Source organism: Miniopterus schreibersii (assembly GCF_964146895.1).
Source record: "Miniopterus schreibersii genome assembly, chromosome: 5".
Lineage (NCBI taxonomy): Eukaryota > Metazoa > Chordata > Mammalia > Chiroptera > Miniopteridae > Miniopterus > Miniopterus schreibersii.
This window is the reverse complement of record NC_138106.1, coordinates 53047046-53071980: the sequence shown is the minus strand read 5'-3', so window position 1 is coordinate 53071980 and position 24935 is coordinate 53047046. Positions and strand designations below refer to the sequence as shown.

At 38.5% G+C, this 24935-nt stretch overlaps 1 protein-coding gene across 4 annotated transcripts in view; it reads right to left on the bottom strand.

Annotated features, from left to right (window-relative positions):
• Positions 1 to 24935, bottom strand: part of LSAMP (limbic system associated membrane protein) — a 1857927-nt gene that overhangs the window by 48583 nt on the left and 1784409 nt on the right. The window lies entirely within an intron of this gene.

The following is a 24935-nucleotide window of genomic DNA, read 5'->3' as shown; positions in this document are numbered from 1 at the left end:
AGGGAAGCTGGATATTCACGGATGCTTAATAGCCACCATCAGTCCTAACTAGCTGGCAGCAGGGGCCTGGGGCGTGACGCTGAGAGGGATTCTGAGGCAGAGCCTGGGCTCAATGAGAAAGGGGCGATGTCTGTGAGTCAGAGGGAATGTGCGTCACATACTTGGATCTTTACCTGCCCTGGGGTCATCTGTAGTCCACTTGAGTTTTCTTGGGTATGAAGAAATATATTCTAAAGGCAGCGGGTAGGGTGAAAACTAGTGACTTCCTGGGCTGGAATGCAGTTGGTACCACTAAGGCGATTAGGAAGGAGTGTTTATTTTGGAGCAAAGATAATGAGTTTGACTCTTGACAGGGTTAGTATCAGTTTTTCTTAGAACATCCTGGGGATTACATTCCGTAGGCACTCGGAAACAGGGAGTTGCTAAGACACTGGGGCTAAATGTAATTTAAATGTGTAATAGATACACTAGTAGTCACTCCAACTACTGTAGTAGGGGCTGCAGAACATTTGTGTGATGAAGCATGACGTCATAGAGCAAGGACTCACTGTCCCACTTCATTTTTGTTCTCTCAGGGGTGTGGGGAAGAAGAGGCCAAGAGGTAAAAGTGTAAAAAGAAATACCCAGAAGAGTCCTTTGCAATAAAATAGAAGCGGGAACTCCTGCAGCTGTTGGTTATTTTCCAGACTATTTCCTAAGAAGGAGGTGAGACAGAACAAAAAATTGCTAGTCCAAGGGAACAGCAACCACGATCCTTCACCATTGTTGTCAGAACCGTAGGGGTACTGCACGACCTGTCATTAGCGATTCTGCCATGGCTGAGCATTAAATATCAAACGATACGAGACCAGCAGTTGCTGTTTTCAAAAGTCACACAAATCAATCGGCATTTTGTAAGCGAGTGTGTTAAATGCAGCAGGGCGATTGCACCGTGGAAGGATTGCTGGGCATAGTTTTGTGGCTGCCCCAGAAGGCTTTGAAATGTGGTTAAAACATCTGGCCCCCCGCCCTTCTCTTACAGGCCCCGATGCTGCAGTGACCTCATTTGGGCTCACCCCAAATCCCAGCCTCTCTTCTTCAACCAGTCTCACTGCTGAAGGAGTTGTTTGACCCAGTTTAGAAAACTGTTCTTGCTACAAGTCAATAAATAAGTAATGAAGAGAAAAGTGGGAGTAAGGGTGGGGGTGGGCGTGGAGGTAGGCCAAAAAAGAAAATGGTTTAAGCATGAACTAAGGTGATAATCTTAGAATGTTCCCATTTAACATAAGGTGGGCAGCCTTCGGTTGCTCAGGGGTCAACACAAATAAGAGTAAGGAGCCCAGCAATTTGCTTCCTGCTCTTAGACCAAAATGTATGAGCTAGAAACCCATCACCACCATCGACGTTCAGTTTGGATGGCAGCCCCCCGCACACCAGCACTCCTCTGTCCTGGCCGGGGTGTCCTGGACTCTCTGTGGAGCACACGGATGTCAGTGGGAGTGAAGGTCCCCGCTGCAACGTGGGGAGCGCACACGGAGGCGGAGCGGGAAACACCGCGAGCCAGCTCGGGTCTGCTCCTGAAAGCAGTCGTCTCCCAGGCTGGGCCTGTGCACCCCTGGAAGGTTGCGAGGCCAGTGAGCCAAAGCTTAATAGGAAACCAGCAGCGATTTGTCTCCACTGCTATTTATGTTTCAAGCGGGTGACAGGCTGTCAGCCCAGCTGAGGGTCGCTAAATTTACTGCCTTTCAGATTACTGCCACAGTCTCTGGCTTGACAAGTCACTTCATTTAAAAAGCACCGCGTGAGGATGTTTCCTCCACTTCTTTTTAAATAAAAACAAAGGCAGAGGGAAAGGGCCACCACAGAGGTTTAGTTTAAAATGAAGAAAGCCCGCAAAGCTGTCTTAGCCTGATGGGAGGGCCCTGCTTTCACAAACCCCCTCTAATTAAAGCGGCAAGTGAGGGAAAGGGCCAGCCCGAAGTTTCTGGTTTGACTGATGCGTGGGGCTGGATGGTATTTTTATGGGAGGGGGAGGTAGTAATAAAATGAGTTTTTATATCTGTAGAATATGAATGCTTAAAGGACATTCAAGTGGAGATTCCTTCTAAACCATTGGATATAAATGAAGAATAAAACGACTTATTTTTTACTCTTTATTTTCTTAACTGTTAATTTATTTTCTGAGGTGTTTATAGACTGAAGACATTATAGACAAGAAGAATAAATTAACCATCTAAGGGTAAAGGGCAAAGAGGTGAGGTACCTCCCAATGTCAAATGAGATTAATAATTCAAAATATACTTTTTAAAATATAAAATGACCTAAATACTTAAAATATGCATGCAAATCGACTGTGATCTGAACAGCAGAGCATGACTTCTGAGTACCATTATAAACAGTCACTTGACAAATATCAATTTGTCATTGGCAGCCAATGATTTAAACAGGAAGCACAAGAAACAGAGGAAGTTAAAAAAGATATCATTCTTAATTTTTATTAAACTTACAATCTCATCGGGGATGAATATAGTTAAACAGCTCTGGAAGGCCTTGACCTTATTGTATGTGAGTGGGAAATGGATTAAATGATTCAGTAGTTATACTCGAACTTTGTCTAAGAGTTTCTATGAAAAACGATTAATCATGTTTCCTCCATGATTTTAAATGCTACTCTTATTTACAGTTTGGTTGGCCTCTTGATTCTGTTCTGTTTCTTGATTCCGGTTGTCTAATCCTGGGCTAGTCTCTTATGATTTTAATCACATTAGCTTTTTAAATACTTTTAATTAAGGATATGAATAGTTATTTTTCAGTATTTTTCTGATTGGTTCCATTTTTTCCCCCCAGATGAACTTTAGAATTACCTTCTAAATCAAACAAAAAGGAATATTCTGTCCTTTGATCAGGTTTATTTTGGATTTAGAGGTTAATTTAGAGAGATACAGCTTTGCAACCTCAATTCTTCCTATCCAAGAATAAGATATTACTTTTAAGTGTTCTTTATTTATCCACCAATTGTTTATTTTTCTTCCCAATTCCTGAGAATTATGTGCTAAGCTTATTCTAATATATTTTATATTTTCTTATTTTTAGTAAACAGGGTCCTTTTTGTCATTATCTAACTGGCATTGCTCATATCTAGAAGAACCATAGTTTTGTGTCAGTACTCTGACTGGCTACCCATTGAATTATCTTTTTCTTATTGTTGCTAAAATGGTGTTGAAATAACAAACTATCCTATTTTGAAAAAAAGCAAAAACCCTCACTTTATTTACCAAAGCAAATTCAGATAGATCAAATGATTTCAAATTAAAAATTAAACTATAAAAATACTAAAAGACAATAGTTTGATAATACTGAAAAAGGGAATACCTTTCTAAGCAAGTTATGAAACATAGAAGCCACAAAAAAAAGAGATTGGTTAGACTACATAAAAAGTAAAATTTTTTCTATAGTACGAAACCTTCCTCAGCAACGTCAATACATAAATGACAAGATGAAAACGTATTTATAATATATATTTCATAAAAGGGCCAAATTCCTTAAAAAGTTGAATTTTTAGTCAGTAGGCTGGTCCGACCAGTTTGGGAGAGTTTGCCAGTATCTTCCAAAGCTGAGAGTATCCGTATATGACTCAGCAATCCTGCTGTGTGCTGTGATGCTCACAGAAGCACCCACATTGTGTAGAGGATAAATCAGCTGTTGCATATTGATATGATAGGACACCGTACAGAAAGAAAATGAATAGGTGACGGCTAGAAGTGGCAACATGGGCCATCTCCCAAACATAAGTAAATAAATAAAACAGAGAAGTAAATAAAACAGAATAAATAAAGTATAAATCCCCTCATCTGAAAACTATAGACAAGCAAAACTAATCTTTATTTTCCAAGGATGCTATGTAGTTGGAAAATTATAAAGCCAAGCAAGAAAAAAATTATCTCAAAATATTTAGCAGTTATACCTATGTGTTGTACTTTTGATATAAATGTATTCACTTAAGAAAATTTAATTTATGTAATGTAATGATAACCAGTCATAAAAAGATATATTGATTATAGAATACTATGTATAGTATATTCTCCTTTGTGTTTGAAAGTTGTACACACATAAATGCACACATTCATTTGTATGTTTTTTTACACACTTGCTATATATATATACACACAATGTTAGTAACAGTCATGCTTCTGAATTATGGAATCAGAGTGTCAGAAGTGTGTGGTCAGGGAATTTTCCTTCATTTTATGCTTTCCTATACTGCTTGAATTTTTGACATAGATCATATATTTTATATTGGAAATTTTTAAAAAATGAAATTGGATTTAATAATTTCAGTACAGGGAAAAGACATACCCACCCTTGTGGCTGTATCCTCAGGGCAGGTTTCTCATAATGAAAAAGAAAATCTGAGATTTTTCTATTTCTGCCATAAGGAAAGAAGAATTAATATGGAAATAAGACACTAATACCTAATGACAGTAGCAAGGAAGTTGGTATTACATAGAATCAGAACAATTCTCTAATTGGCTAGATAATGCAGAGTTTTAATGACTGTATGTGGCCATTGTCTCTTTCACCCTACCTCCTGTACGACTGTCCAACTGTGGCTGTTAGAGAATTATGATCTGCAGGCTCAGCCCACTCAGCCCACTCAGCCCTGGAGCAGTGAGACTTGAGCCTGTTAAGAGGGGTCTGGACATAGAGTGCAGATCCCGAAGGTGGAAGGCATCTATATGCATATTCAGATGCCTTTTCCCTACAGGCTCTCCACCCTGAAGCACCAGTTTGCTTGAATGCTCTTTAATTCTTGTCGCTGGATTCAGCTGAAGTTGGGCTAAATCATGAACCTGATCCATCATCTAGTTGTCAGTTTTTCCCTTCCTCCAAGGCTGAAGTCTTAGTGCTGTATTTCTATCACTGACTAATAACCTACTAGCTTTCATGCAGCACCATTATCCAGAAATCTCTGTGCCCTGCTATTGTCACAGCCCTTTGGATCTGCATATTCTGTGAATGATCCCAACTTGAGTTTCTTTAATGATATGAACTATGAGTCCTCCAGGAAAGGGGAGGAGGCCTGAGGTGTGGGTAGAAAGAATCCATCCTTTGTCCTAGTTTGTTTTTCCTTTTATACTCCTACTCAGCTTACCTTCCTTTCTTTCAGAAAACGTCTAAGTTTGCTAGTGGCTTAGGCCCCCCATAGCCTAACAGGCAAGAACCACAAAATTATTTCCTAAAAATTATACAATTAGTAGCATTTATATGGAGAACTTTTATGGACGGAGAGATCAGGTGATAACGAATACCTCTCATACAAAAAATATCATTTTCAGTATTTTCCCCCAGATTTTATAGCACAGAACTTTGTATCTCAACAAACACTTCAATGCATTCAATCATTTATTTATTTCAGACAACTTCCCAGCCCTGTGTTGAAGCTGTTTTGTCTTGCTCTAGGCAGCTGATCAGTCTGCCTAGAAAGTCTGCCCTGATCACATCCCATACCCACCATATAAGGATCTCACTGCAATCACACAGAATAACTGTCTAGAGATTCAGTTGCTAATAAATTTCAACATACGATTGTCAAATGCTTATTTAAGACATTTGATAATTACAAGGCATATTGTTATGAACTGAATGTTTGTTTGTGTTTTGTCAAAATTCATATGTTGAAATCCTACCCCCAACGTGATAATATTAGGAGATGGGGCCTTTGAGGACTGATTAGGTCATGAGAACAGAGCCCTCATGAACAGGAGCAATGCCCTTATAAAAGAGACCCCAGAGAACTCTCTCACCCCTTTTGCCATGTGGACATAGGAAAAAGATGGCCATCTATGAGCCAAGAAGTGGGCCTTCCCCATACACTGACTCTGCTGGTGCCTTCATCTCGCACTTCTCAGCTTCCAGAACTGTGAGAAATAAATGTTTGTTGTTTAAGTCACCAATCTATGGAATTTTGTTATAGCAGCTCAAACTGCCTAAGACAGCATATCTACTCAGTACTCTACTATCCATTTAAGAGTTTCTGGAGTCCATCCAAGGGTCACGTGTTTAGAGCATGCCACTTGGACTGTAATTATTTATGCACATCCTAGAAATGGCTTCCCTGAAGTGAGATCACAGGCTTTTCTATAAAAACTATAAAAAAATTATCCCTTTGAATACATTTTCTATGTATTTCATAAACTTCAGGCAAAAAATTGTCTGATACATTGCTCAATATCCTTCATAAATAAATTCTATGCCTCATATATTTGCAGAAAATAATGTCTCTTCAGATGGAAATTTAAATTCTTACCACTGTTTTCAAAATAAAAAAGTAACTATGTGAATCAATGTATTTTTCCCCTTTGCTTTCACTTTAGAAAAATTATGCAAATATTTGTACCCAGGCATAGTGATCAGCTTATCTCAGGTTCCTGTCAGCATCTATTCCAGTGTTTCTCAAAGCGTGACCAGTGGACCACCTATAAAAGAATGACTCTGGGAGCTTATTATACATGCAGATCACTGAGCCCTTTCATAAAATTACTGAATCAGAACTTTATGGATGAGGCTCCAGGAATTCCATGTGTTTATAAAGCTCCCTAGGTGATGTGTGGGCATACCTGCATTTGGGAACCATCTATCTGATCTTAGTAGTCTGAAATCCAGAGGCATATCCCTTTTCTTCTTTCAAGGGACTTCAATAAACTCCAGCTGATAGATTTAACATTGGCTTGGGATAGGGGATCCATCCAGTTTTTAGGCCAGAGGAGAAAAGTGAAATTATTATGATAAGAATCAACATTCTCCATTGAACTTGACTCACAATTCCCATTCCTGAGCTAACAATTCAGCCTCTATTCATTGGTATCACTTTGTGTCATAAACTGCTTACTTATGCTAGTTTATTTACCTTTATAGGTGTATTTTTTTCTCTTTCTTTACCAATGAAGCTACTTAAGTTTAGCAAGTTAAGGAACTTTCCCAACATCACACAGATAAATGGCAGAGCCAAGATGTATGTGGGACTCTAGTATGGTATAATGGTTATACCATATTTTAAAATTATTAGCTCTATTCCTGGGACTGATCTCCATTCTAGACTCTCAGTTCCTGACTAAAGCAGATGCTGCCTGCCTGCTGGTCTGCCTGGACCTCTACACAAAGCCTGGATCCCAATTCCCAACTGTCTACTGTCCTTTACTTCCTCCTTTCCTGCAGTTCACTGTGTTTTACTTGGCATGGTTGTTAGATTTCCATATTGTAAAAATCACCAAGAGTAGATCATTTACATGCAAAGTTAGATAAGAAAACACAAATTGCCTTTCCTACCTCCACTATGCATGAATTTTTTTACGGAAGTGCCTTTGATCAGTGAATAAGCTATCTGTAAACTTGGAAAAGGGCAGATGGATGGCTGCTGACCTTCTCAAGTATTAGAAGATTCCTTAAGAGTAAATTAATTTGTAAACATGTGAGAGATTTAATTTTTTGGGATCATGTTAAGTAGGATTCCAAGCAACCTACCCCACACTTCAGTAGTCTGGTTGCAGAGTTACATTGAAAGTACATGTGGCCAGCATAAGGTGTAAGCAGATAAGGAGATTCGAAGCAGGGACTGCCTGTGTGCTGAGATTTGACAGGTTTCCAAGCAGGATAAATTGCCTCAAAGATATCAAACTTTAAAGCTTAATTATTTCCCCATTAAGACTTCTTTTGCAATGCAAATATTAATGCAAGTGATTATACCTTTTATCAGCTAATGTCTTAATTCTCAATTAACACCAAAGGGACTTGTCAGCCTGCAGGCAATCGGGATAGCTACCTGTGGGGATAGGTTCTCAGGAACTGAGGGGACTAGAATGGAAGAAGAGGGGTTCACAAGTTCGGAAAGCACATTTTACAAAACTCTGGCTTAGTGTGTTGAAATGTTTCAGGTCACTAAGAAGTAGGTAGTAAACACTGAGACAGAAAATCATTCTCACTAATATCTAGTCTTGATGTAAAATTAATTGCAGATAAAAAAAGGTCATGGCTTGTGATATATAAATAAATCTGCCTTGGAATAAGTATGAAGCACACTAAAAGTCTTTGGGTCCATTTGGGGTCACGCTAGGTGGTCTTTTAAACTTGTTGATCCATATCTTGATGAGAACAATAATATCCAGTTTTTCAGAAGATAATTGGGTAGGTTCTGAGCAGGGGGTCTTGGAATATCTTCAATCAATTATTAGACTTCCAAATCTCCTCAGCTTTTCCTTCCTTGTGTACTATTCTAAAATATTGTTGGTTTCCAGAAAGCTAAACTTGATTATATCAATATCTCAACATAACATAAACTGATGCAATTTTAAGCTCCTGGTCTAAAAGAACCTCCAAGGTGAAATAGCTAAGTACCTCAGATCACCCCCTTTGGACAGATGGTTTCACCCGAAGGCAAACTTAGTCGTGGTTCTCATGCAACACTGCCTGACCTGCTGTGTTCAGGAGCAGAGAAGACCATAGGGAAGGTGTGTGACGGGGAACAAGACGGTAATAGAGTGGGGCGCCGGAAGATCGTGGGAAGAGATCAAGTAAATCAGACCATGGGGAGGAATAAGAGCAGGAAGGAAATACTACCAGAATGGTAGGCATCTGGAGAGACTCACAGATACCTCCAGAAAAGAAATTAGCTTTGCTGGCAATCAGGGCAGACAGGGCTTTGTTTCGGGTGATTGAGCCTAAGCCTATTCACAGAAAGACTTCATTTGGATATGACCTCAAATAACCATGCTAAGAAACGGTCACCTGTCATTCTACATATCTGAAAGTAAGTGAATAGATGAGCATATGATTGCAAAGGTGGCTGGGTATAGAAAAGCTTGAGTCACAAAAGTTCAGAGTGGTCATTCGTGACTTTATAAAGATAATTTTTAGTCCTCTGTAAAGGACTGGAGGGGCCAAAACATGTTATTTTAAAGCAATATCTCCAGCCCTGATTTAGTTTCAGGTGGTTTAAGGGCTTTAGGCTTAGGCTTGGGCACATTATCAAGGCACTCTCTGCTCAAGAATAATTAAAAAATTATATCCCTATGTTTAACTCTTCCTTACCTAATTGAATGTCTACCTAGAGAGTTGTCTAGTGTTATCATGGACTAGAGCTATCGGTCACTGGCATGGGAAATGAGGGTGCTCGCTACATACAAACTACATGGGTGGTTGTGGACTAATTAAAACTAGGTTAGAACAAGGCTTGGTTGAATGACAAAATTAAACTATGATGCAGTTTCAAAGCAGTCAGATGCTTGACTGCCCCCCTTCACGAAGCATTGGCCATTGAGAAATCTAATCTTACTAATGAATTTCAGAGGGAAGATGGGGAGTGGGTGGGGGTGGGAGAGGTGGGGAGAGATTAACCAAAGAATTTATATGCATATATGCATAACCCATGGACACAGACAATAGTGTGGTGAAAGCCTGGGGTGGGGTCAGTGTGGGGTAGAAGAGGTCAATGGTAAAAAAAGGGGACTTCTGTAATACTTTCAACAATAAAGATAAATTTTAAAGAAAGAAATCTATTCCTCCCTCATCAAGTAAGAATTCTTAAAGTGATTGAAGGATAAGAGGTATTTGGAAGAAAATATGTGTTTTTGTGTATGTAGAAAAGTAAGTGGCCGAATTTGGGTTAGCAAAAGTGTGGAATTATTCCTTAAAGTAGCAAAAAAATATTTTTCACTAGTCAACATGAAACTTGAGACATATATTTAAAATGGAGTTAGGGTAAAGAAATTTTAAAAATCATTTCATTAAATTTAATTGAAATCATATAGACTTAACTCTATTTTCTGGAAAAGACACTAGTAACTTTTTCAAATTACAACCCAGAACACAGGTTCTCGAAATCTTTCAGGTAGCAGAATACCTGAAAATGATAATGATCTTTGACTAACAATAAGTCCAAATACAAGAGGCAAAATATTTGATTACATGATCTTGTGATTATCCTGTATTGGACTGTTAAATTTTAATTCAGGAAAAAATAGTTCTGACACTAAAAAATTTAAGAACTTTTTATGGGATAACCTTCAATCAATAAAATTCTATTTAGTCATATTTCTCTTCTAACAAGTCATGAAAGGAATGCCAATATTTTATTTTAGCAGCAGAGCCACTCAGGTCAGTTTCTGGAACACCAATGTTCCTTGGCAGATAGTTTGAAAACCACTGAAATAGTTTCCAAAGGAAAAATCAATGCAATCATGTTCAAGAAAAAAACTAAAATCAAATAAGTTCAAGGGATGGTAAAGATTGCAGCTGTTGCATAGATCAACTGTTGCCAATTGTCCAAATTTTGATAAGCCACACATATCAATCAGGAAATTGTTTGCTATCCTTGGGTTCTTCATAAAGCTGGCTCCTTCTACCTTGTGGGGAGAGAGAGAAAGAGGGAGAAAGAGAGAGAGAGACTTTCTACAAATACAAAAATATAAGCAGGTGGCTCTCCCTTTATTAACCCCTACTTGATGAGTACCAACTGCTCAGAATAGAAAGCATAGTAGAGAATTTAATTTGACAACTGTTACAAGCCCAGCACCTTGCTGGAAAAATATAACAAAGCATAAGAAGACAATACTGAAAAGTAAAGGGGATGCAACTGTTTATAAAACCATTATATTGATAATAATTCATCAATAATGACTTACATTTGCTTTACTGTTGATATTCATTCCCTGTGGGTGTTCTGGTTCCCTACTTTTGAATATGATGAATAGTGCTCACAGTAGGCACTCATTAAACCTTGATTTCATGTTAGACTCTTTCTCTTTCTGCCACAGCTGTCAGCAAGAGTTTTTACCTCTTAGACTCTGAATAACCGGCTCTATTTCTGGTGAACCACTTGTAAAATGCAAGATTGGAGATTTAACACCAGTGTCTTTCCTGAACAAAAATCTTTCATTGCTGGGTATATTCCATATATAACCTCTTATGGTTTTATTGATAAACAAAATTGTTATTTAGAAAATGAAACAATTCCTGAGACTGTGGTTTATTTTTTGCCAAATTTGTTTTAAGTTGGAAGCAGCATAGGTACAGAGAGGGAATTGGCAAACTATGGCCCATAGGCCAAATTTGACCTGCTGCCAAGGGTTTTGTTTTTTGTTTTTCTTTTAAAAAATTACAACAGGAGCAATATTTTGTACACAGTGAAACTATAAGAAATTCAAATTTCAGTATCCATGAGTAAAATCTAATTGGGACACAGCCATGACCCATGTATTTACTTAATGTCTAGACTGCTATCAGCTAGGACAGCAGAGTTTAGTTGCAACTTAAGCTACTTACTATCTGGTCCTTTATTGAAAAGTTTGGCAATCCCTAATATAAAGAAAGAACCAACCAAACAAGCAAGGACTGCATTTTTCATTGGGCTGTTGAGTTTCCCATTCTTTAAACTGGGGCATATAGCAGATGACATCAACATTGCATTTCAGAAATATCATTCTATGAACTAGGATCTAAGCAATTACTTTCCTTTAATTATGATAGCAGTACTTCTGAGTGCACTTGCATTTTTAGGTCATCCTAAATATCGTTCTGAAGCAGCAGTACTCAAACTAGGAAAAGTCACCTTGGGAACTCCTTAAAAAGGAATATTCTTAGGCTCAAATCCAGAAGTTCCAGTCTGGTAGGTCTGCGTTGAGTCCCAAGAATCTGCATTGTAACACTCTGGGGGTGATTCGGATGAACATTTTCACTGCCAAAGCTTCACAAAGCTTCACAAAGCCCCAATTCACTGGTTCCTTTTCCCTGGCCTCAACAAAATAGTCACGGTGTAAGGAAATCTTTAGGAGCTCTCTGGCTGTGGGTATAAACTGAACTATGTGAGCCTGCACCCTGAGACTTTCTAGGGAGGAGATTGCTGGCGAGTTGCTCCCAGGAAGAATGCAGTAAAAATTAGCATCAGACTAACAGTCTTATACCTGCTTCTTTCTGAAAAAGCTGAAAAGGCCCCAGGTGTTTCTCTTGCCTGCTGGAGAGATGGGGATGGCAAACATGCAAGGTGCAAGGCCTTTCAGTTTCCACAGCAGAGCCATGATATGAAATCACACACAAATGCCCGAAAACAAGAAGGCAGAGAAATGTGAACAAAGCAGTCACGGTGCTTTCAAATGATGAAATTAGAAATTATATTTCCAAGAGTTGAAAAGTTTTCCCCTCTGAGAGTTGCATTATTCCAAATTCACAATAAACCTCTTTCTCATTTTATGCTGCCTGGGAATTCTTTAAATTGATGGACTATAGAAGAAATGGCATGACATTCTCATAGGGACTGACAGCCTAAAATGACCACATGGTTTACATTCGGGAACACATTCATCTCCTCCCCCTTCCCCCTTTCAAATGGTCCTCTTTGCCCAAGTCAAGGCTCAAGACTAAGATTAAGTCTATTCAACAAGGAGAGAGAAAAACTGGCTACAGGGAATTGGAAGACAATCATCCTTAGAAAGGTGCAGCCCTGGGAAATCAACTGCACCAAAGAAGATTCCAAAGTCTCTAGGAGGTCTCTGGGAAGGCAGAGAGGTAAAGGAGACGATATTAGCAGTGCAGTGCAGAAATAAAAAAGGGGGAAAAGACAGGGCACCCTTGTTGAAATCGTTCCAGTGGACAAATAACTCCACCCAAAGAAAATCTATGTGAAAGTAGTGGGGGGGGGGGGGGGGAAGAATATGTCTCCAACTTCCTACTACCTTAAATTTTTCTCTATATATCTCACCCGAGGGTGCCTTATTGCCTGACTTTCCTGGGGTACTGTTGGAGTTTTGTAAGATTTTAGGAAGAATTAAACATTTATGTGAATGAACAGAGCAGGAATAACACCTGCATCTGCATTATATAAGCTAGAAAAAGTATGGCACACATCATCAATCCTTTTGCCTCAGGACATAAAGTGATCACCAGCTGGCCTCAGAATCATCCATATACCATATAGCAGAGGGCCTTGTGGGGAAGAAGAGAGACTTACAAGCTGCTAAGAACAATTGCACAGCCTGGCTGGTATAGGTAAGAGAATGCTCGTTCTAAAAGTAGTGAAATGTTCATGTCTAGTTGTCATTTATATTTCAGCATCTCCCTTTTTATATCCTCTGTTGCTTCTTAGATTTCAGTGACTTACATACTGTTATTTCTGAAGTGCTGAAAATGAGTGAAGAGGAATTAAATATAAAAACAAAGATAAAAGTTCCCACAAGAATGAGTGAACAAGTGATCACATGCTTAATTCTTGGGTAGGGGTGTGTGTGTGTGTGTGTGTGTGTGTGTGTGTGTGTGTGTGCACAAATGGAGAAAGTGAGGAGTCAAGAGAATCTCTACTGTTCAACACATTTTGCTATCTCCATTCTCCCAAAGCAAAGATCTGTAAGTCCCCATCCTTCAGTGCTTGGAACAACCTGAAGAATCCTCGGGACAGGTGGGCTTTCTCCATCTCCCTCCTCTAGATATCACCTGGCTTCTGTTCTAGCTCTCGGAAAGGTGGCAAAGGCAAGAGCAAAGGCAGGGGGGATTAAGGAGGGACTGCAGAGGGGAGGGAGGACAGGAGAGAGCAGGGAGAGTCTGCAAAGGGGGGAGGTGAGTGCCAGGCAAGGGCTGCAACAGGAGGCGGGAAAGGAAACAGTGTTGAGACTCTGGAGGGTAGGGGAATGGAAAGGAAAGTTTAAGTGGTGTACAGAGTGAAAGTAAGAAAAGGAAGGGGAAGGTTCACAGCATTTATTGAGTGGTAAGTCTATGAATTATATGTTTTAACTTTGTTGAAAACTCTGTAATACAAGTTTTATCCTTAGAGATGAGGAAACTGAAGAGCACGGTTGTTAACTATCTGACCTGAGATCACACAGAGTGGGGGAGGAGTTGAGCACTGAATCTGGTTCACTGGATCAATATTTATTAAGAGTGGACTGTGAAAGAAGCACATGTGCTAAGCAATTCCACACGTACTTCCTTGTTTAATTCAGAAAAATATGACATTATGAGATACATATATATCTCATATATATTTATTTCATATATATGCCATTAAATTAATAGATGTGGGGGAGGAACAGAAATCTGAATTAGTTTTCAAGATTATAAAGCTAATTGGTGGCAGGGTCAGGATTTGAATTCAACTCTGTCTAGCTCTGAATTCCATACTTTTAAAAATAGAGCTGAAATTCTATTTCAGAAATAAAGAAAAGGGACTAGACTGAAGGGAGATCTATGGTTTGAGATAGAAGAGATCAAGAAAATAAAGAAAAAAGGAAGTATGTATCAAAAAATGAGATAGCTGATAATTAGGTTAAAAGCCAATTAGATTATTTTTAAACTTTTGGTTCTTACAAGGGAGTCAGAAAATTTACTTTAACACTCACAGTTGATTTTTCTGGTCATTCCACCTTATTTTATTGTTTTGTCTTATAAAATAAACAAGATTGTGTAGTATAACAGAACATTGAAACTGAAGTTAGGAAACCTGACTTTATAGTTTTGCCATTAATTTTGGGCAAGTAAATAAATAAAAATCTCCAAAATTAACTTTGTTTAGCTATAAAATAGATGTTGCAATACCTTTCTTGATGACCTCACAACATGACTAAGAAGTTCAAAAGAGATAATATCCAAATACTATATATTTGTAAGTAAATGCATACAAGTACATTTCACAGCACTCTTGTCTGAGGCTGCTCGAGAGTCTCCAGCTTATTCTTCCTTTTCCCACTTGCAGACCATCCCAGGAGTCAACTTCCACATAAGTCTCTGCCCATGAAGTCACGGGCTCCAAAGAGCTGAGTACTAGTCATTTGCAGGATACCAGAACCCTCAAACCCTCAGAAATATTTTATACTCTGAGCTTCTGCCATCTTATAGGTTTATTCTTCCCTCTTGGAGCCTTTCCCAAATTTGTATTGTGTATTTAAATCTAATCAAGCCTTGAATATTGCCTCTGAAGATGGCAAAACAGCAATTTGTTCTATTTGACGTGATGGAGTTGGAACTTTTAGATTGCGGTGTGCAGATTAATGCAAACAGCACATGCTGTCCTTCTTCCCCAGAAAGACATTTCCTCTCCTGTCCGGGCTTTTTCTAGTTGACTTTCAAGGACCAGTCCAAGTGACATCTCCTTTATGAAGTCTGTCTCTGTATCTTACCTTCTCCTGCCTCTTTCTCCTCTTAACCCCTGCTTAAAATACCCCTATTCCCAACCCCCATTCTTTTTTGGTTTCCCTGTATTTTCAAAGAATGCTGTTCATACAGTTGTGGTGCCCTAGGTTAGCTTGCAGTGACATCACATGTACAATTCTGCCTCCTCAAGTAGACTATGACATTCAGGAAGTTAGCGCTCCAGGCCTACTTATTTTCATATACCCCCATTCACTCATTGACTTCTACACTTACTGACTTCTACAAGATATTGGGCTGGGTGCTAAAGACATAGCAGTGAATAAACTCACTTTCACTGTCTTGAAGCTTGCCATCTCAAGTGTGTGTATATGTGTCTGCATGGTGTGTGTGTTTAAGTCTCATTACAACCCTGTTCAGTGTGAAAAAGGCAAGATACCTGGTATGAAAGAAAACCTATGCAAGAGAGATTTCACCTGGTTAGGGAGGTTGGAAAAAAATCACCTAAGAAAAAGCCACTTAAGTTGAGATGGCAAGGATAAGTATTTTATCACCAACTAAGGAGCTCACATAACAGAGTACATACTTAAAAAAAACAAAAGACAATAAAACAAAACAAAAAATGAAAAGCCTCCTCAAATGAAACAGAAAAGTTTAATGTAAATAACTATCACTGATTTAAGGCTTTTTACACACATCTGTGTCACTTCAGGTAATTCTCGCAACACGGAGAAAATATTAACTTCTTTTATTTTTTATCACAACTTCCAACGATAGATCAGAAATTAGACAGTGATTGAAATGTAACATCAACTGTCTAGTTTCAGTCCAAATCACAAGTTATTCTAGAGATCGTCTCCCAAATGTCTTTTTCAGAAGAGATGTTATCTTTCTCTTTTCCATCAGAGGAAGCAAGCCAAGTAACCTTAATCTATCATTTGAATTTATTTGTTCCAATGGTACTGGTTATCTTCCCTTTCCAAAGAAGATGGTTTTCTACCCTCACTGATTTCTGTACTGAAATACTTCATGGAATGAGAGATGAGGGTAGGGGTTTTATAAGTGGTTGCTGTATTTCACTTTAACAAATGGGATAGGTTATCAAAATTGCTTCACTGCGGCCATATCTCTATAAATAGAAACCCATTACTAGAGGGTACAGAATAATTATAATATTATCCCAAATATCACTATGCACTATGCCTGTCACATAGTAGATTCTCAATAAATGATGGCTTCTTAATGATGAATCTGGAATAATTTTTCTTTGACAAGCCATTGCTATTGTGATTGAATATTCATTTGAGGGGTCGCTGCCAAGGTTGAAGACCATGGTCAAAGGACAAAGAAGAGAGCTCCCTAGACTGTGGAGACTGTCCTTGTTCTGGCCTCATTAACATCCTTCCCAGGGTTCTTGAACTCAGCACCCAAAATAGGCCTTATGACTTCATTAAGGAAAATCACAGTTCCTTTCTACAGGAGCACAATCATTGAAGGAGTGCAAATGTGCATATATTTTGAAGTAACTTTACAAAATGTGGCCCTGGATGAGCTTTACACAGCAGTGTTTTTCTTCTGAACTTTAGGAACAATATCCCTAATTGTGCAAGTAGCATAACTGCAGGCTGATGGTATACTTACATAAGGCGAAATCCTCTCCTAACTTTTACAAACAGAGGATTGATTTTTCCCCCTTTCATTTTAGTTCTTAGAGTAAGGAGGAATTCCTTTCTGTTCTAAACTATAATGAGGTGTCTGTTCAGGAGATATGTCTGTGTGGCTAATTTTTAATGCTAATCAGTCATATGGTCATCTTCATTTTAACACCCCCACTGATCCAGAACTTTTGCATAAATTATCTGCATTAGTCCTGTAGAGGATTTCAGATTTACTCAGTAATGCCTTCAGTTCCTCACTCACTTTTGCTAAAAGAAATGTTTCTGAAAAAGAAAGCTAATTGTTTTTCAAGACAACAAATGATACCCTGTAGTTTGGATAGTGCTCACTAATTTTACCTTGATGAAGGTTTAATTTCCAGCAGATATTATATACATACTGACCAATAATGCACCCAGGCTTACTTGTCAGTACTGCTAGCAACTGAGCATGTGTTTAACCGCAAGGGGACCAAGGAGCCAAGTGCTTTCTGCCACAGAATCTGAAGTTACTATTGATTTCTCTCTTACCCCTTTGCTCCACTGATTTGATTCCTGTTACAATCCTGCCACAGGTTCATTCTCTGGACCAAGAATCCTGTATCACAACGGTGTGCAGACTGACCTAACCCACATTTCTGTCCTCATGATCTCACTCTGAAGACCTCACTCAAGACTTCCCATTAGTTACCCCGTGTTTCTCATTTCAACTGCTCCCCCAGGAGTTTTACCTGTCCCTCTTCCAATCTATTTTTCTTCCTTTATTCTTTTCTCCTCCACTGTGATCATAAACATGTGAAGAAAGATATGCTGAGATTTCATAACACCATATAAATCCCTGAGTTATGATTAGAAGACATGGATGGTTCCCCATTAGCAGGAGAGCAATTTTAATTAGCTCTTTCTTTTTACAGTTCTTCCGCATTCTGTCCGCACTCTCATCCCTCCCGAATTCACCCTTTCCTTTTTGGAAGCTTTCCAGCAATAGAGCAGAAGGAGGCAGTCTGAGAAAGGTTAGGCAAACACAACAATATTACTGGAATAAGTAACATATTGCTCATTAAACATTTAAAATCAACAGTTGCTCGCTCGATCTGCCAATATTTTGAGAAATGCCAGTTTTATTGCTAGGTGCCACTTGGCTTGAGCTGTTTAATTCATGATTTGTGAACTGACATCAGGGATAACAAAATCATATTCCAGTTAGGATTTTGTCGTCAAGAGAAAAGCTGAAATTTCACAACACAAAGCTCCCTGTTTCCCTCTCCTTCCCGCCACCCCCCTTCCCTCCTTTCCTCCCACCCTCCTGCTTCTGCCTTCATTCCAGAAACAAATGGATGTGTTAAAACAGTGAAATGTGTTTGTGGAAGATAAATAGTTTATCTTAAATATACTGTTGTAGTGTCAAACTGAGCCTCAAATACATGTACATATTTTATTCACAGACATAACATTTCAAAATGAGTAGGTTTTTTTCTTTTTCAAACATTTATACATGAATGCAATGTCTATAAAAAATAAGAAAGGAATGACAATATGGCTAAGATCTTATCAGTATTATGTGCAGATCTCATCAAGAACACAAGCGCAGAGTATAGTGTTTTGTTCCATAAAAGGCATCACTTTCCAACTGGCAGCAGAGGGAAGACAATTTTTAACACATCCTCCTTTCTCCTTTCTCCCATTTTGTTTTATTTTCACTTTGCTGCCACAAATTTGTGACTTTGTGGCTCAGGATGCCATTTCAGCAAGAGAATCCTTTGGTCAGTTGGATCACCAGGAACTATTACCAGGCATTGTGTTATTTGGGGGAGGGGGTTTCAAAAGTAAATAAAATTTTGCTCCCACTCTAAGGCAGATCACAGGCTATTGGAGAGATAGCTAAGCAAACAAATGATGACGTGGAGAAATAAGTGCTGGAACAGAGGTGTTTTGATCAACTACAATTCAGGCTTTCAAACTCAATGGGATAGGATGTGTGCCATCAGGCCAATGAGCTCCATCTCCCTGAACCATACCTAGAAGCACAGTTGTTACACCACACATATGAGGTGTGTGATCGCCAATGCTGATATACTAAAATGATGATTTTCAACATCCACATGGTCATGGAGAGATAATCATGACTTAGCAGGAAGAATCTCCCAAGGACCTATGACTCTTCATGAGTATCCATTCAGAAAAGCGGTGTGTCTCAGCATGAGACAATCTACATGGAAGGGGAACAAGGGAAGGTGACAGAGGACACTCTGCACCAAGCCTATTACCGCTGGTCATGGGATACGATTATGTATTGAAAATACACAATGATGAAGCATTTTTGTTCTGATTATAAAGAGTGATGAACAGGAAGAGTCAAAAGAATGCACATGCATCAGACATTATGAACCAATAAAAGATTTGCTTGGTACTATGAGGATATGCTATTCTATAATGGAAGTGTAATAATAATATCAATGATGGTACATGTCACCAACTCAAGAAGAAATTGAGAATTACTTGGGAATGGGTGTAAATGTGTGACAGTTAAAAAGGATTTGGTGAATCCAATTAATTTTGGTGAGTTATGGGGTCAAATTGAGTAGTAGAGGCTAATGCTTCTGAAGCCTTGGTATTAGCACCATCCGCAGGTTGAATACATTACTCCAAATCTGCAGTACCCATATCTCAAAATTTTGATGAAAATTACATGACAGTGAATTTATGATAGGCCTTAAATAACCATTCTATGTCTTTGGAGCTGCAAGTTCAGTCAAGTTTGCATCATTATTACTATTCCTTGAGCCTACAGAGGGCAAATTTTATGACCCAAGAAGTACAAGTCCAGCCAAGCAGGTAAATGGGTTCAGATTTATTGTGAAGATGCACTATTCTACCCTTTTCTGCTGCCTGTGACACATGTTCTCAAACGTGTACATTTAACAAAATTAATAGAAATTGTCAGTTTCAAATTACCCAAGCCATTGGATGCTTAGAGTATCATAAATGAGTAGATGAAACCTAAAGATTAAACTCAAACTTTATACTGCTTAAAATATTTCAAATTCCACCTCCATCACTGAAGCATTTATTAGTTACTATTAGGTAGAAAAAAACTAACCAACCTGAGTTTTATATGTCTCTTAAGAGCTTGTTTATATAAAACACTAGTTTATATAAAACACTAGTTTATATTGTTAATAATAAATTAAAAAGCTAATATTAGAAGATAGGAAGAAGAGATGACATCATTCCTTTGGTCACCCATTCAACAAATATATCATGGTGCCTATACTCATGTTCCCCTCAGCATGAGGCTCTACAAATGGAAGGCAGGGTTCCTGCCCTTAAGGAGCTGACATTTAAGTGGAAATTTTAAGACTAGACAGACAGCAAGGCTTGAACAATTGAGAATTGGCTGGTTAGCTAAGCCAACGTGTAGATGAGAAATAATGACATCTCATTAAGAAAGATGCCAGCTTTTCAAAATGGAATCTTGAGTAAAACTAAGAGCCATGGCAAATGAGGCACAAATACAGCCTTTCTTTTCTGATCTTTCATTTTAAAAGTTTTTATGGCAACCCCTGTATCACAGGTCAAAATGCTTAACTTGACTTTAAAATGTTAGCAAAAAACGTAAGTTTGGCATTTGTGAATTCAAATTCATTTAATTCCACATTTTAAAAGACAGTTCTAATTAAGTGTAAACATTAAAACCCATCAAAGAAATGCTACATAAAAATAAGTTTAAAAGTTCATATGGATTTGAACATACTGATGAACACAGACATCCAGAGATAAACTCTAATGCTTAAATCAACATAAACTGGGACGACTTCCTGGATATCAGTGATTTCTCTGGTGACCATTTCTATGGCATTAGTCTCTGGACAGGCTGATTGATCCAAGGGGAAATACAATTTAAAGCTAGACTAATACAACTCTCTCCTGGAAATGTGAAACTTGAATGGAGAATCTCAGAATGAGATGAGTTTCTTAAACATCATGCTACAGAGAAAGTCTCCAAACATCTGCTTAAGAGTTGCCTTGCCCTAGCTGGTTTGGCTCAGTGGTTAGAGCAGGTTCGATTCTGGCCAAGGGCACATAGCTCGGTTGCAGGCTCAATTCCCAGGCCTGGGGGGGGTTGGGCCTTGTGTGTGTGTGGGGGCAACGAATCGATGTGTCTCTCTCACATCGATGTTTCTCTTTCTCTCTCTCTGTCTCTCTCCCTTCTACTCTCTCTGAAAAGCAATGGAGCCTGGCTGGGCTCAGCGGTTGAGCATCAACCTAGGATCCAGGAGATAAGGGTTCAATTCCCGGTAGGGCACATGCCCGGGTTGCGGGCTAAGCAGCCAATCAATGACTCTCTCATCATTGATGTTTCTATCTCTCTCTCTCTCCCCCTCCTTTCCTCTCTCTGAAATCAATAAAGATATGTTTAAAAAAAAAGAAAAATAAAAGAAAAGCAATGGAAAAAATATCCTTGGGTGAGAATTAAAAAAAAAAAGTTGCCTCACCAAGGGCATATGGCTCAACTTTTCTTTTAAGCATATGATTTATTCCTACAAATATCTACTAAATTCTGTCACACCCTATGTTAGGTCAGTTTCTGTTGCTTACCACCAAAGGACATTAACAAAGATAAATATTTGACTACCAACTTTCCTCTTGAGATAGAGTTTCTACAAAATCAAGGGCCACACCAAAATTGTTTGCTTACCAAAACTTCTAAATCATTGGGAGAATCTAAGGATTACATGTAAAATTTATTGACTCACTTAGTAGCAAATGGAGAATATTTCTAATGAGTTATAAAAACAGATTAAAAATCACGGTTAGATCAAAGCCTAAATATTTGAAATCTGCTGTGTTAAAATAACATATATGGTGCTTTATGTGCCATTTCCAGGGAGACCATATCATCCTTATACCCAGAGTTATTAATGTCATACTTGAACAGGTAACATTTTAATAGTTTTGCCATTTGCATTCACAGATGTTGCTGCTAAAGGTAGCTGTAAACCTGTGTTCAGGTAAAGAATTAACACATAACCATTGCTCTTTGACAGCCTTGAAAACTTCTCCAGCATCAGCATGTTAAGTTGTCACCCTGTGCCTTCTACCATTTGAAGCCCTACAATAATCCTATTTTGAATGCGTAATTCATATTTGAGTGTCACTCCCTACCCCGCATTTCCAATTATTCTTTTTGCCAGGTTTATAGAAGCATTCTGCATTGTCTGGGCCTTGCTTTAATGTGTTTCTGCTAGTATGTCTTCTGCTCACTGTGTTTATGGTCTCACCCATCCAGCTGCTTATAAATCTTGTTGCCTTTACCCCGCCAATGTTAAGAGCAAACATTCTTTTACTGTTTCTTGGCTGCTTGTGTTCGTGGACTTGGTAGTTGTTTATATTCACTTGCTACTTAAATGTGGGTTCTAAAATGAGAGTGATTAAGCAGTTGGGACATGTGTAGTATGCTGGATAAGATTCACGGCCATAAAGAACAATTGGAAAATATCCAATTCCTATAAAATGTGAAGTTGGTTTAGAGTCAGATTGGGCCATACTCATCTTTTCACTCACCCAATAAATATTTATTGATTACTGCAGGCAATGTGTTAAGTATCCAGTCTAGATTCCTGTCCAGAGGGTGCACCTCTCTCCCAGCTCTGTGAGAACTATGGTTAGCAGCTTATACCTGCAGTTCCCTTTGGAGAATATTTACTGGATAGGAGCCAAGATGTCCAGGAATTTCTGGCTTACAACTCAGCTGCTCCCAAGTAATTAATGACAGACTGATCCAGGGTTTAGAAAGCTGAGCTCTTCTGTCTCAAGGCGGGACAATGCTGCAGTGCTATTTACAATCCAGAGCCTTGCCACGCACCAGGACAAGGGAAGAGCTTTCTTGAAGCAGTATTTTTTTTGGCCCTTCCCCCCTTCCTCTTCTCTCCTGCTTACAGGTTTTTCCTGTAGAACACTCCTCAATAAACCATTTATCACTAAATCACTGTCTCAGGCCCTGTGTCTGAGAAACTTGACCTAAGATAATCACCTACTTTGTGCCAAGTACTAAGGCTGAAAATCAGAATAAGACATTGTCCCTTCCCCCCAAGTGCTTGAGGCTTATTTCTTTTCTGGATTTCTTCAGGCACATTCTGGTCTAATAATTGCTGGTCCAGTAAATGATTTTCTTTTTTCACAATTTCCTGTTTCTCTGAATCTATACATTCTTATATACCTTACTTTATTCAAGAGCCATGCTCCTAAAAAATTATGTAATAGAGTTTCTGCAAACATAGTCATATCTGAAATGGCATAAGGGACTATGCTATTAAAACCATTATTGTTAATCCTTTCATAAAATGAATAATCACAAAATTACTGTACTTTAAAATTCAAATTCCCATATAGCACATCCATATAAAGGAGATACTTAACTGGGTAATGTATTAATACAAAAGGAATTTACTGGTGGCGTCTCCTTCCAACCCTCCCGCACTCCCCATTTTTATTTTTGGACCACTGTTCTTGTTTTTTATGGCTGTGTTATCATGGCCCCAGTGCTCCCATCCTGCAGAGTTTACCTTATGCTGATCAAATTCAGCACTTTTTACCTTCTTTCTCTGTGCTGGGCATGCGGGCGGATGGCTGTAAGCAAGAATTTGTGCATGGTGTAGGGAGAATAATGCAGATAGACTAAATGAGAACTAGAACTAGAGGCCAACTCCTATGACACTAAAAATATAAAGGATTATTTACACTCTTTCAGTTTCTAAGACCCTCTTTCATCAATTGTCACTGGAAACGAGCAGACCACTGGCTAGGGCTTGGGACTATCTTGATTAAACAGAGGATTTTGTTACACTGTAGTCTATTATAACAGGTTTGGGTGACAGAACGGAAAAGTGATTTTAAAGAGACTGAAGTGTGACAGCCAGGAGGTCAGAGGATAAGTTGAAGGGTAAAAGGAAGAAAAAGTGGCTGGGAGGAGTCTTGCTGTGAGTACACTTGGGTGGAAGTAGGCTTGGAAATAATAACAGGACCGTGTGGGCACTCTAGGAGCTGGAGGGGATGGGTGCATGGTTGGGCCTGCAGTGTAGATGGCACAGGCAGTGTATGCATGCAGTGCAGGAATCAGGTCCAGATGTAGCTGACTAGATCCCTGAGCAAGTGCTGAGTCCACATCTGAGGCTCTGTAGGGTTCCTGAATCTGAATTCAGTATGGGGTAGTCACCCTGACTATTTTCTGTTTTATTCACCATTAAGCCATCATTTACATAAAGCAATGGTAGGGTATTACAACTTAGAAGTAAAAAAAATCTACAAAACCAGTGAGTCAGGGTTGGCACAAATGATTAAAGTTAAAAGAAGTATTTTTAAAACCTCATGAGGGTATACAAGGAGGGAGAACATAACTGAGTCGAGTAAAAAAATAAATGAGGGACATGACATTAACGATAAGTCCAAATGGCTGAGAGACTCAACTAATTTCTTAAATTTCATTTTAATAAGAAAACAATTACTGTATGTGATTAGAATATAATTAGGTTTCTGCAAAAACAGCTCCTAAAAGCAGAAAATGAAGTAATTGGAAAATTCAGATATTAACAAATCAGAGACTCTGGGTATAAGATGCCCGCAATTGACTTGATAGTTGGGTGTCATAGTGGTTGAATTTGATTTTTGCAAAGGTATGAGGAAAAAAAAGAGAGCTCTATGCATATCCAAAAGATGTAGTAATAATGGGTGAATGGAATTAATCTTCATAATAGGTAAAGAGAATGATTTTGGAGGCTGACTTAAGCAGTTTTCAAATGGAACAGATGTTCATAGAGAACAATCTTAAACATCAAGATGACAGGTAAGCAATATTATCTTGAGAAGAACAAATGGTGGACATCATTTTTGATAGCTTTATGGAAGACAGAATTATAAGCAAGTAATAAAAGTCAACATAGGACAACTCATATAGTTGAGTTTCAATAAATATGAAATAGATATTAAAGATTTTATTTTGATTTAATCTGAGAGTAATGCTATTGGTCTTTCGATGAGCAAAGATTTATTATGACTGACTAGAGATCTAGTTCCAGAGATCTCTTTAGTGGGATACTATAAGGTGCATTATTGTACACAAGCATGATTATGGAGAAGTTACAGGTGGCACTAGATTTAAAAAGATACTGAAAATCT